The sequence below is a fragment of the Giraffa tippelskirchi genome, chromosome 2 (assembly GCF_054371585.1).
Source record: "Giraffa tippelskirchi isolate mGirTip1 chromosome 2, T2T-mGirTip1v1.2.pri, whole genome shotgun sequence".
In the NCBI taxonomy this organism is placed as follows: Eukaryota; Metazoa; Chordata; class Mammalia; order Artiodactyla; family Giraffidae; genus Giraffa; species Giraffa tippelskirchi.
Window position 1 is genome coordinate 118,901,209 of NC_137276.1, and position 14,125 is coordinate 118,915,333.

Here is a 14,125-nt window from a genome sequence, read left to right on the forward strand (position 1 = left end):
TTATTTTTGGCTGCACTGTGCGGCATGTGGGATCTTAGTTCCCTGACCAAGGATTGAACGTGAACCCTCTGCATTAGAAGCATGGAATTAACCACTGGACCGTCAGGGAAGGACTGCTTTTCCATTTTTTAAATTCTCTACATTTGTTTTAATTTCATACTCTTGTAGTTAAATAAATCTGAGGTTCACTGACAGTCCTTGTGCCAGCTGTTCCATCTTTTATTGTCTTCAATTTGTCCTCTGGTGTTTTCTTCAGGAAGGAATGATGAGGACATAACCTCAGTGAGGCTGGGTATTTCTTTCTTTGCTTGAGGATCGTGTAGTTGTGGTCCCCCTGGGTCCTAGCATTGAACGTTCTGGGGAGAGATCTGAGTTTAGCCTGAGTTCTGGTTCTTTGTTGTAAGTGACTGAATATCTTTTGCCTGACTATCCAAAGAGTTTCTTTTTTTTCCTCTCTCTCTCTTTGAAATATAGTAATTTTACTATTATGTCTTATAGTTGACTCTTCTGTGTCAATTTTTCATGGGGCATATTGTGACCTATCAGCATGTAGATTCAAGTCTTCTTATATATAAAATGTATCTTTAAGTGTTTACTCTGCCCCTTATTCCAGTGTTCATCCTCAGGGATTGCAGTTGTATGTATGTTGGCTGTCCTTTGCCTGTCTTTCACATTTGTCATTTTCTTGCTAATCACATTAAACTCTTCCCATATTTCTTTTTTTTTTTTGCCACTTGGCTTGATTTTTCATTTCTACCCTCTGTTACTTGTGCTTTTATCCATAGTTCTTCCTTATATTTCTTACCATTTTGCATATATTTCTGTCATAGTTATTTTTTTCTTCTGCTTCTTTTCTGATCTCAAAGATATAATTTCCTCAGAGACGTTCTTACTTCATTTTCTTGTAAATGCATGGGAAATAGTCACATTTTCCATCGACTCCAGTGGAAACTCATTCTGGTAACTATCCTTTATCTGCCACTTGCTTTTACTATGCCTGTTCTATTTTTTTTTGATCACTTGTCTTGGAAGTGGTGACTTTATCCTATAACAGTTGTGGGGAGCTGCAAGTGAAGTAGCTGTGGGAGCCAGGACAGCTGGGAATTCCTCACGATCCTGGGATTTGTGTTTAAATTCACTTTGATTTCACTTCTCCCTCCTACCTAATAGGGCTAAGTGGTGTGGTTTTTCACGGTAAAGTGTCTCTTTCCCCCACCGCAGCCGCAGGGGTAAACTGCCTGCCTCCTGCACACAGACTTCTTCCTGGGTTTTCTCCCTTGGCCCTGCCCCGTTTCAACACCTGGCCCAGTGTCTGCCGCATGCCACACGTTGCTGCAGCCCCCAGAGCCTTTAGGTTTTACACCTCAGAAAATGCCTCTTCACTTTGAGGATGATGCCTTTTCAGCTCTTTTTAATCTTCAGCGTCTGGTACTTCTCTCTTATCCCTCTCACATGGACCCCATTGAGACAGGCTTTCCACTAGTCTTTGGAATGGGGGTTTTAACTCTTAGTTTCCCCAAAGGGGGCTGCTTTTGGATGACTTCCAATAATATTGGAAAATATTGACTCTCCAGAGCAGTGGTCCTCCCAAGTGGAGGGGGAACTGTTCAAAAAAGATCTTAATGCAGCAGATAACCACAATGGTGTGGTCAGTCATCCAGAGACAGACATTCAGGAGTGTGAAGTCAAGTGGGCTTTAGGAAGCATTGCTGTCAATAAAGCTAGTGGATGCAATGGAATTCCAGTGAAGCGATTCAAAACCCTAGAAGATGATGCTGTCAATGTGTCAATGTGCTGTCATTATGTCAGCAAATCTTGAAGACCCATCAGTGGTCACAGGACCGGAAAAGGTCAATCCTCATCCCAGTTCCCAAGAAGAATGTGCTACCCATTGGACAATTTCACTCATCTCCCATGCTAGTAAGGTCATGCTGAAAATCTTGCATGCTAGGCTTCAGCATTACATGAACCAAGAGCTTCCAGATATCCAAGCTGGGTTTAGAAAAGGCAGAGGAACCAGAGTTCAAATTGCCAACATTTTCTGGATTATAGATAAAGCAAGGGAGTTCCAGAAAAACATCTACTTCTGTTTCATTGACTATGCTAAAGCCTTTGACTGTGTAGATCATAACAAACTGTGGAAAGCTCTTAAAGAGATGGAAATCCCAGACCATCTTACCTGTCTCCTGAAAAACCTGTATGTGGATCAAGAAACAATAGTTAGAACCCTGTATGGAACAACTGATTGGTTCAGGATTGAGAAAGGAGTGCAACAGGGCTGTCTGTTGTCACCCTGTTTATTTAACCTATACGCTGAGCACATCATGAGAAATGCCGGGCTGGATGAGTTATAAGCTGGAATCAAGATAGGAGGGAGAAACATCAACAACCTCAGATATGTGGATGATACCACTCTAATGGCAGAAAGCGAAGAGGAACTAAAGAACCTCTTGATGAGGGTGAAGAAGGAGAGTGAAAAAGCCAGCTTAAAACTGAATATTAAGAAAACTAAGATCATGGCATCTGGCCCCATTACTTTATGACAAATAGAAGGGCAGAGGTGCAAGCAGTGACATGTTTCCTCTTCTTGGGCTCTGAAATCACTGCGGTTGGTGACTGCAGCCATGAGGTCAGAAGACAATTGCTTCTTGGCAGGAAAGGTATGACAAACCTAGACAGTGTTTTAAAAAGCAGAAACATCACTCTGCTGATAAAGGTCTGTATAGTCAAGGCTGTGGTCTTCCCAGTGGTCATGTATGGTTGTGAGAGCTGGACCATAAAGAAGGCAGAGAGCCAAAGAATTGATGCCTTTGAACTGTGGTGCTAGAGAAGACTCCTGAGGGTCCCTTGGACAGCAAGGAGATCAAACTAGTCAGTCGTAAAGAAATCAACCCTGAATACTCATTGGAAAGACTGATGCTGAAGCTGAAGCTGTGGTAATTTGGTCATCTGATGCGAAGAGCCGACTGATTGGAAAATTCCTGATGCTAGGAAAGATTGAGGGCTGAAGAAGAAGAGGGCATCAGAGGATGAGATGGCTGGGTGGTACCACCGATGCAATGAACATCAACTTGGGTAAACTCTGGGATATGGTGAGGGACAAGGAAGCCTGGCATCCTGCAGTCCATGGGGTCTCAAAGAGTTGGACACAACTGGGTAACTGAACAACAGCAAGTGGAGGGCTTTGCCCTTTTGCCCGTGATGATGTATAGCTGTTAGGATTCTTGAATAGTGAAACAAAATGGAGGAAAAGCCTAAGGATTAACATCGTGGATGGATTGCGGAGGATTAGTTCAAAATAAGAAGCATTAGAGCCTGGGAAAGAAGCCTGAAATCTAAGGTACCATCCAGGTGTGAAACAGTAATGGGCTGAACTGAGCCAGCGATGGTAGAATTGCCAAGGAAAGAAAAATACAAATGGTGAGATGGAAACATCAATAATCCTTGGATGGTATATTAGATTTGATGGGGAAAGATGAGTTAAGAATGATTTCAAGTTTGAAACTAAGTGAGAAATAGAATAAATGAGTCTGTGGGCTGATTGTTGGGATTTCACTGAGGCTTAGTACTTTTGATAAAAGAAATAAGATTACCCTCTGAGAGTGAACTTAATGTCAACACAAAAGTAATCGTCGTGGAGCTGTACAATCACCTTAAAATGATAGATTGGAGAGACACAGATGTCCTTCAGTTGCATTCCAGAGGAGTGGAGTCTTGGTGGACCATCCATCATGGCTCCACTGGCATAGCCATCCTTGTGGAGGATGTTGATGCCCTGTGCTGCCTTGGCTGATGGCATCTGTCTCCACAGGAGCTAGATTTAGGATCCAGGTGACACCTGCACAAATTCAGGTGATAAGGAATCCATGAAGTTTCACAGGCTAGGAAGAGAGAGAAAATCAGCAACTAAAGATAGCTCCTTTTGGAGCAATGATATTTACAGAATGACAGGAAGAAGAGGACCTGGATCAGAACCAAATCAGAGAGTCAGGAACAGTATTAGAAAGGTACAGCATCAAAAAGGAAAAAAGTACAAACAGCCTGAGCCGCAATCATGATAGGTAATAAGCCCATTATATTTCTTCAGTGCTAGGCTTCATCTGAATGCAGCTCCAAAGCTGAAGCTTCTTTTAAAGAAAGACTCTGAAATTCTGACAACATAGGTTGTGTCAGAAAGGAGTGGGGGCAGGGACTGGATAGTAAGCCCTTCCCTGCATCAGGCAGAAGCTAGGTCAGAGGAAGAGAGTATCAGGGAAGAGGTGGTTAGAATAAGTCTCAGAAAACTGAAGGTCAGCCTTTGTGGCTGACCTGTCTTTTTTCCATTACTGGCAAGCAATGCAATCGCTAAGTATCCTTTGTAGCCTAAGGTGGCCGCCATTGTTTTGGGTAATGAAATAAATTTTCATGGAAATGCCTGGGAAAGGAGTCCCTTACTGAATAAAAAGGAGAAGCCTGTCTTAGAGAAAGTGCTGTGTCCTTTGGCCTCCCACCTCTGCCCTGCTGAGATTTGGATGCACTACAGTAACCTTCTTGCAACCACGAGGATGAAAGCTCACTGAGGAGTATGTTGACCAGGAAGGTGCAAGCAGTCTGGGTCTTGGCTGATATCTGTGAACAATCATACCAGCCTGAGACCATGAATCTCCAATCTTCTTCCTACCTGGGAAAAATCGACCACATCTGTTTCAGCCAATGTTGGCTGACTTTCTGTTATTTGCAATTGAATTCATTTTTAACTGAGACAGATATCCTATGCTCAATTGCAGGAAGAAAGATTTAAGTTCAATCAAGAAAGCCTTTCTGTTGATTGGGGTACTTCAACCATGGAATGGACTTCCTTTATCTTTTTCTCTGAAACAGCTCTTCCTTCCTATAACTCCCGCCTTGTACCCTCACTGGGTAAATGTCCCCTGCAGCTCTCTGGTCAACCAGGTCAGAAACTAGGAGTCAACCTTGATTCATCCTCCTACAACTCATATATCTAATTGGTGGAGAACTTAGGTTGAATTGTGTCTGTAACGTTTGCAGGGTTGTGAGGGATCATATACACATGATGATGACATTATTTTCATGTCACTGCATTGTCCCCTTTCTTGCTGCCTTGGTCCAGGCTCTTGCCATCTCTATGTGTACAACTAAAGGGCATTTCTGACTGTCTCCCAGCCTCTAACCCTTCATGTTAATGCTAAGTGACTACCTATAATGCATGTCTGTTCCAGTTACATCTCTACTTAAAAATCCCAGAGTATGTCTCTACTACCCAAATCCTTAAGTTTGTTTAAAAGTTAGAAGTTGAGTGTAACTTTTCCTATTGCCCTGAAATTGGCGACAGAGTCCATACTTTAAACAAAGTCAGTAAACACTGGGGCCAGAACACCCCACTTGCCCACATGCAAGCAACCAGGTGTCACTAAGGAAGCAACAGAAATGGCCTTGCTACAGTTGCACCCCCTGTCCCCAACTCCAGTTATACAGGGAGAGGAGCAGGCTGTGCCTTTTGGATGCAGCTGTTATTGGCTGGGGGAAGGGTGGTGTTTGTGCTGAGACTTCCCTCTCCTCCTTGGGTTCTTCCTCCATGTCGATGCCAAAGGAGGGGAGAGAAGTGCCAGTAGAAGAGGAGAGTGGACATCTACTTTTGCACTGGGCCAGTTTGAGCAGGAAAAAAAAATTAGAAAGATGTGGCAGGGAGAGAGGGTAGAGGGAGCAGCCCCCATGTACCATTAGTGTAACTGATGATGTGTGAGTTTTCCATGGAAGGTCACTAGACATGAGACCTCTTGCCAGGACCCCACCCAAGAGGCTGCCTGGCAGGGAGGGGATTCCAGCAGTAAGCAGCTGTGGATGAATTGCCTGGGAGGATGGAGCATGGAAGAGATGGAACAGAAGCCTTAACTTCCCCACCAGGGATATATGTAGTTGCTGGGGACCCCACCCAGGTGCCCCACCACAGAGGTAGCATGCGGATGGCTTTAACCACTTCAGTTAGCCACGTGGCTAACCAAGAATGAGTGACAATGGTCCCCGGTTAATGAAAGGGCCTGTATGAAGGACCAGGATGCTCAGAGAGTAAAGAGTTCTAACAAAACATGGTCCACTGGAGGAAGACATGGCAAACCACTCCAGTATTCTTGCCACAAGAACCCCATGAACAGTATAAAAAGGCAAAAAGATATGACAACAGAAGATGAGCAGGTTAGAAGGTGTCCAGTATGGTACTGGGGAAGAGCTGAGGGCAATTACTAATAGCTCCAGAAAAAAATGAAGTGGTTTGGACAAAGCAGAAATGACGGGAGGGGTGTAAGAGAGCCCCCATCCCCACCCCAAGACTTCCAGTCCACAATCTGGCCTCCTGAGGGGGTAGAGAGTGTATCAGATATGAAACTGGAGTTTAAAGCTGGACTAGTACACTAGTACGCTAATTAAGAGAGTTGTTGTTATTCAGTCACTAAGTCGTGTCCGACTTTTTGTGACCCCATGGACCGCAGCACACCAGGCCCCTCTGTCCTCCACTGTCTTCCAGAGTTTGCTCAAATTCATGTCCACTGAGTCTGCGATGCTATCTAACCATCGCATCCTCTGCCGTCCCCTTCTCCTTTTGCCTTCAGTCTTTCCCAGGATCAGGGTCTTTTCCAATGAGTTGGTTCTTCGCATCAGGTGGTCAAAGTATTGGAGCTTCAGCATCAGTCTTTATCAGACTGACTTTTACCATATCCACAGCTGAGCGTCATTTCTGCTTTGTCCAAACCACTTCATTTTTTTCTGGAGCTATTAGTAATTGCCCTCAGCTCTTCCCCAGTACCGTATTGGACACCTTCTAACCTGCTCATCTTCTGTTGTCATATCTTTTTGCCTTTTTATACTGTTCATGGGGTTCTTGTGGCAAGAATACTGGAGTGGTTTGCCATGTCTTCCTCCAGTGGACCATGTTTTGTTAGAACTCTTTACTAGGACCCGTCTGTCTTGGGTGGCCCTTCAAGGCATGGCTCATAGCTTCACTGAGTTATAGAAGCCCCTTTGACATAACAAGACTGTGATCTGGGAAGGGGAATTAAAGGAGGCTGAAGAGTAGAGGAAGATTAGGCCCATAGCTACGAGTGACAGGTGGAAGAGAAACCACTGTGTCTTCAGTCCACTAGCTGAAGTTCCCTGTCCTGCTGGATCTGGACTTGTCCCCTTCTGGCCTCATCCTTTCCTTCTTTCAGGATATCTTGACCCCATGGACTGTAGCCCAACCAGGCTTCTCTGTCCATGGGAATTTTCCAGGCAAGAATACTGGAGAGGGTTGCCATTTCCTCCTCCAGGGGATCTTCCTGACCCAGGGATTGAACCTGGGTCTCCCGCACTGCAGGCAGACGCTTTACCGTTTGAGCCACCAGGGAAGTTGATACCTTATATTCTAACCTTACTAAATTGTGTGACGTGTTCTAGGCATTTCTGTTATCTTGCTGTATAGCAAACAACATCTAAGCTATGTGGTATAAAAGCAACTACTGTTTGATCAGTTCACGGCTTACAGGTTGACGGAGCTCTGCTGAGCAGTTCTTCTGCTGGTAGTTCTCGAGTCTTGTGGTTGTGGTCAGGTGGCAGCTAGGGAGCTGGGGAGACCGGACCTCTTCTAGTTTTGGGACCTTTCACTCAACGTGACCTCTTCATGGAGCTTCTCCACGTGGTTACTCCAGTATCCCAAGGGAGGAAGTAGAAGCTGCCTCTTAGAGGCTAGCTCAGGATGGGGACAGCATCCCTACTGCTGAATTCCTCACACTGAAGACTCTACTATTTTATGTTTCTGATTTTTGGCTTGTAATGATCCTTCTAACCGATACATCCTATCTGGTCCCTGAGTCTTCTCTGAATAACATATATCAGCTCAATTCAGGTCTGATGTGCCCTGAACATAGATTTTGTTTCATTGCCACTTTCTTCCTGATTAGACTATTATCTCCCAGATGGTCCTGAATTTCTCACTCTGGTTTCATTAGTGCTAGCAAGAGGGACTAGTGGACATATTGTAGGCATGTAATAGGTGTTTGTTGAATGAATGAGTGAATGAACCCATTCATACCTTTGAGGACTATTCCAGTAGGGGAGACGTGACTATCATAAGGATTTAATTAATTTATTTATTTTTGGTTGTGCTGGCTCTTTGTTGTTGCACGTGGGCTTTCTCTGGATGTGGTAAGTGGTGGGGTGGGGGGTGGGGATGCCACTTTTCACTGCAGTGCTCAGGCTTCTCATTGTGGGAGCTTTTCTTGTTGCCAAGCACAGGCTCTAGGATGGGCAGGTTTCAGTCGTTGGGTCTCCTGGTTTCTAGAGCTTGGGCTCAGTAGTTGTGGTGTACCGGTTTAGTTACTCCGAAGCAATGTGGGACCTTCTTGGGCTAGGAACCTGTGTCTCCTACATTGGCAAGCGGGTTCTTAAACACTGCATTACCAGGGAAGTTCGCATCATAAGGATTTTTGTATGACATACTTCTGCATTTTCAGTCAAGTGACATTTGAGGTCCTTTCCAACTTAAAGATTTTGTGCATCTTGGTTAAGAAAGAGTTTCAAAGTAAGAGTGAGACTATATAATACATATGATAATGCAGGAGGAAGTATTTTTAAAATTACAGAAAGCAAAATGTTCTGTGATTGTTAATTTCCTTATACCCATTGATAGCTATATCCTAGGCTATAAGTCCAAGGTTACCCCAGAATTTTTGGAGGGGAGAGAGTTAAAGATTAGTTCCAAGTTACAAAATATAAAATAAGAAAATACACACAAGTTCTTTCAAACTCACTCACGTTTTACTTGACCTTTGAAGACTCAACAACACATGAGTTACTGCCCTCGCCCTTACCCTTTTTTCCATGGTAGAAAATAGAAAAACATTTCAAACAACTGTTTATATTATTTTTTTACTTCTGAACTGTGGATATGATCAGGTACCTCCAAAATGAACAAAAACAAAAACAAAAGAAATAAAAAACCTTTGCGTCCCACGGGACCACGGTTTACTTTCCATTTGCTAGACATCCCTAGAGGCTATTATAAAATTGTACACATTTGAACAGCCAACTGAATGATTTTTAATGGCATAAAGGTTACTCTTATTTTCTAATGACTTATGCCCCAGTATAAAGTATTTATGTATACTTAAATGTATACAGTATACAGTAGTTATGCATCAAACTTTTCTTATCACTTGTTCAGTTTTTTTGTTTTTTTAAAAGAAGGCAGCTTAGTGTTATCAGCAGTTCCTGCATTGGATGGTTTGACAGCCAGATATTTCAAAATACTTAAGGACTTTTTGCCTGCAGCTAAAAAAAAAAAAAAACGCAATAAGTACACATAATGGAAATCTCTCCCCAATGGCTTTTTCATTTCCTCTCAGCCCAGGGGAAAGCATTTGACTGGGGAGCAGAAATAGGGAGGGTTTGCAGCCAACAGTATTAAAGGGCAAAAAAGATATAATTTTTTTCAGTAACAGGTTACCCTGGGAAACTAATGGTGATTTGATCCAAGTACAATGAGAGTCAGTCAGATTTTAAGACTAAATGAGCAGAAAAACTGCAAGCTTTAAAAGTTTCTTGGAATGATGGAACTTTATTGCTGGAGGAGACCCGACAGATGGATCTTTCTCATGTTCAGTGACTCGACCAGGGTTGTTTTGTTGGTGATGGGGCTAGACCCACGCTTCTTGCCTGTGCTTGCACCTTGAAGTCACCTGGGAGTTTCAACAGTCCCAATGCCTGGGTCCACCTCAGGCAATCTGAGGTGGACAGACAAATCTAAATTTGTCAGGGGGTGACCTGCACATTGGGACCTCACCGCCAACCTTTCTTGGCAGTTTGTTTTTCCAGCATCGTCTGTCCTGTGCAGGATTTTGTGGCTGGTAGGATGTATGTTTTTTCCCTTCATACAGACACTTTTTGGCTTCCATATCCCACTTTCTTTTTTTTTTTTTTTTGATTGGTTATTTATTTCTATATCCATTGTGAAATAAAACCTCAAAAAATACCACATTCTTTTTATAATATATTTATTTCCTAATAATATAAATGACTTGCCTATTTTGTGATCTATGCGGAGAAACTTGTTTTGTTTGAGAAAGAGTTCCCTTACAACGCCACAAGTACTTCATAGTTGTTAACATCATTCCTACCATAAAAAAGCAATTTAAGTGTTATAGAAAATATTGTCATTAGCACAAATCTGATTATAGACTGATCACTGAGGTTGTAGAGGGAGGACTTTCAATAACTCATTCATTCAGAAATACTTATTGGGGGTCTATAATGCGTCAGGCATTGTGCTAAGTACACATAAGCTTACTACCAATGAAACCCATGGGCTGGATGGAGAAGAAAGATGCAAAATTTCATTTCAGAGATGAAACTCAGTTGAGTCTGTATCCCATTTTCTTCCTTCTTACAGATTCACCTCATGGTCTCAGGCCTGAACAAGATGGTCAAAATTGAGATCACAGTCGGTCTTTCTGGTTGTGGGTCCCCTACTCATATCAGTCTGTGTATCTGACGTACTAATTGGTCCCTGCAGCTTTGCTAAGGCTATGTCCTGTGACTCTCCTGTCCTCACCTGTGTGAACAGCCGTAACTTCTCCCTACTTTCCCCTCACCTGTGATCTTTCCAGGAGATGACAGGGTGAAAAAGCTCCTCTCTGACCTTCAGGTGAGGCAGTTAACTCCTGTCTCTTTTTTCTTTATGTTCCAATATAGAGGACCACTTTTCTCCCCAGGCAGGTAACCTCATGTCACTTTTAAACCCATAATTTAGAGTTGGAAAGGACTTTGAAGGTTATTGGTGTCTTGCTGGCTGAAGTCCTCTCTCTTTGTGCCTGGCAGATGGCTCTGCAGGTTGGACTTGGGTGCCCGCTGGGAGAGAAGTCGTTTCTCCCACCCCAGCTCATTTAGCTGGGGATGATGCTAGTTATCAGTGATCCTTCCTAGATTAGATCGTTTCTCACGTTATCCTGGAAGATTCTCCTTGGTATCAATTTCATTGTGTCCTAGTTCACTCTGTCTCCTGGGGGAAGGCAGGCGTGGAGGAGTGACCAGAACAGAGGCCTCCTGCTGGCATCCCCTTAAGGCATGGCTACACTGGGCTGCTTGACAAGCTGTAAGCTCCTTTGACCTTGACTTTTAGTACAGTAAGTCCCCTACATATGAACGAGTTCTGTTCCAGGAGTGTATTCCTAAGTCCAATTTGTTCGTAAGTTCAATGAACTTAGCCTAGGTATCCTACTAACACAATTGGCTATATAGTACTGTTCTGTAATAGGTTTGGGAAGATCCCCTGGAGTAGGAAATGACAACCCATTCCAGTATTCTCTCCTAGAAAATTTTATGGATAGAGGGGTCTGGCTGTCTATAGTACATGGAGTCGCAAAGAGTCAGACAGGGCTGAGCACGCACTCATAATAGATTTATAATACTTTTCATACAAATAATACATTAAAAAACACAAAAAATAAAGAAAACATTTTTAATCTTACAGTACGGTACCTTGGAAAGCACAGTAGTACAGTACAATAGCTGGCATACAGGGGCGGGCATTGAGTGAATAGGCAAAAACAGTTACTGCCTGGAGGAGGGAGATGAGGTGGAAGGTGGAAGAGCTGAAGGACGGTCAGCAGTAGGTGATGGAGAGCAGGCTGCAGCTTCACTCATGCCTGACATTGATGGCACAGGTTCTGGTTCCTTGCTAGATTCAAGTCCATCTACTGTCTTGAAAAAACAATCTAGTGACACATGTTTGCATCTTTGAAAGTTCGCAACTTGAACGTTCCTAGGTAGGGGACTCACTGTAACTCATGTTCTCCACCTGCCTGGCCTGGGAGTAACAGCTGCTTCCAGTCCCAGGTCTGGGATGCTAGGTTGTTGGAGGGAGCCCTGTGCCCATCAGGGCATCCACCTGCCTGTGCCACCTTAACACTGTCCTAACCTGGACCAGAGTGAGATTTTAAATGGTTGTATTATAATTGCTTATCCATGTTCTTATTGCTGGAAATTTAGTGTTTTTTCTCTCCAGTGCTCTTCCGGTATAAGTAGCATTGTGTTCAGCATCCATGTCCATGAATCTTTGGGAATGTTTTTTGGGGGAATGTGTTTATTGAGTTCCTGCTGAGCCTGAAGCTGCTGATGAGTTATTAGCAAAGAGTTTGTAGTTAAATGAATTGAGCCCTTTGGTAGTTTCTACAGAGGGTCAGATTTGGTATTTTACTCTGTACATCTGTTTGTGTATATTTTCTACCTTGAGGAGTTGCTTCTTTTGACATTTAACAGACAACACAGCCCTTCATTACTGAAGAAGGCAACACGGACAAAAATTCATCCTTGAGCATGCAGCAATTAACGTCTCAGACAGAACCCAAATATCACATTTTCAAGATATTCTCAGACCTCTCCAGCTCATCCCTTTTTATACCTGAGTCTCGTGGCTAAGGCCCTGGAAGAGGAACATTGCATTTGGAGGCCTGGCAGTGACGAATTCATCACCAGTGCTCTCATAGGCCTCATGACAAAGAATCCTATGGCTTGCATAGCAAAGTAGCTCAGCATTTCGAAAGAGTTACACTGAATTTTGTGCATAACTGCAGTCTCTTCCAGCAGTGATGGGGATGTCTGCAATCCTCAGCTGTAACCCCCCCTGGGGCAGTGAGGCAGATATTAGGCAGATGGCATTTCTAGTTTTCCGTGGCCATCTCCACTTTTGCTTTTGCAAACTTGCATTGGTATCATTGGGACTTCTCTCTTTATGTCTTTTTTAAAAAGTTTAGAAAATTTTTAAAAATGTGTTGGCCATGTGGCTTCTTAGATCCCCAGCCAGAGATTGAACCCATGCCCTCTACATTGGAAGCACAAAGTCTTAACCACTGGACCACCAGGGAAGTTCCTTTCTCCACATCTTAAGTGATGGACAGCTCAGCTCATAACAGTGGCTTTCACGTACCTGACCCACTTCACCACTCTCTCTCTCCCCAGTGTGGAGAGTCTTTTGTGATGGTGAGGGTTTCTGCCACCTGCTTGGGCACCTTTTAATTCAGGTCAGCTCTTATCATGGGAGGCTGCCAGAAAAAGCCTAGAGTTTCATAGGCTAACATAGGCACCTTGCAAGCTATCTGCTTTACAGATCTGGGAGGTGATGGTCTTACTTATCATGCTAGTGACTAATCTAGATCCCTGTCAGAGCATCGTTTACTGTAACCCAGTAGTCGTTGTTCAGTCGCTCAGTCATGTCCAACTCTTTGCAGCCCCATTGACTGCAGCACCCCAGGCTTCCCTGTCCTTCACTGTCTTCTGGAGTTTGCTCAAACTCATGTCCATTGAGTTGGTGATGCCATTCAACCATTTCATCCTCTTTCACCCCTTTCTCTTCCTGCCCTTGATCTTTCCCAGCATCAGGTGGCTAAAGTGTTGGAGCTTCAGCTTCAGCATCAGTCCTTCCAATGACTATTCATGGTTGATTTCCTTTAGGATTGACTGGTTTGATCTCCTTGCTGTCCAAGAGGTACTCTCAGGAGTCTTCTCCAGCACCACAGTTCAAAAGCGTCAGTTCTTAAGTGCTCAGCCTTCTTTATGGTCCAACTCTCACATCCGTCCATGACTACTGGAAAAACCACAGCTTTGACAATATGGACCTTTGTCAGCAAAGTGATGTCTCTGCTTTTTAATATGCTGTCTAGGTTCGTTATTGCCTTTCTTCCAAGGACCAAGCATTTTCTAATTTCATGGCTGCAGTCACCTTCCACAGTGATTTTGGAGCACAAGAAAATAAAGTCTGTCACTGTTTCCATTTTTTCCCCATCTATTTGCCATCAAGTGATGGGACTGGATGCCATGATCTTAGATTTTTGAATGTCGAGTTTTAAGCCAACTTTTTCCACTCTCTCTTTCATCTTCATCAAAAGGCTCTATAGTTCCTCTTTGCCTTCTGCCTTTAGGGTGGTGTCATCTGCATATCTGAGGTTATTGACATTTCTCTCAGTAGTCTTGATTCTAGCTTGTGAGTGATCCAGCCCAGCATTTCGCACGATGTACTCATGTGAAATGCTGGGCATTTCTGCATGCTTTAACAGGTAGAAATGTTATTCTAATATGTAGAGCACCTAACACTCGGCATATA

The 14,125-nt window shown here is 43.5% G+C and overlaps 1 protein-coding gene across 1 annotated transcript in view; it reads left to right on the forward strand.

Annotated features, from left to right (window-relative positions):
- Nucleotides 1–14,125, forward strand: part of SLC35F3 (solute carrier family 35 member F3) — a 409,744-nt gene that overhangs the window by 42,848 nt on the left and 352,771 nt on the right. The gene's annotated exons all lie outside the window — the stretch shown is intronic.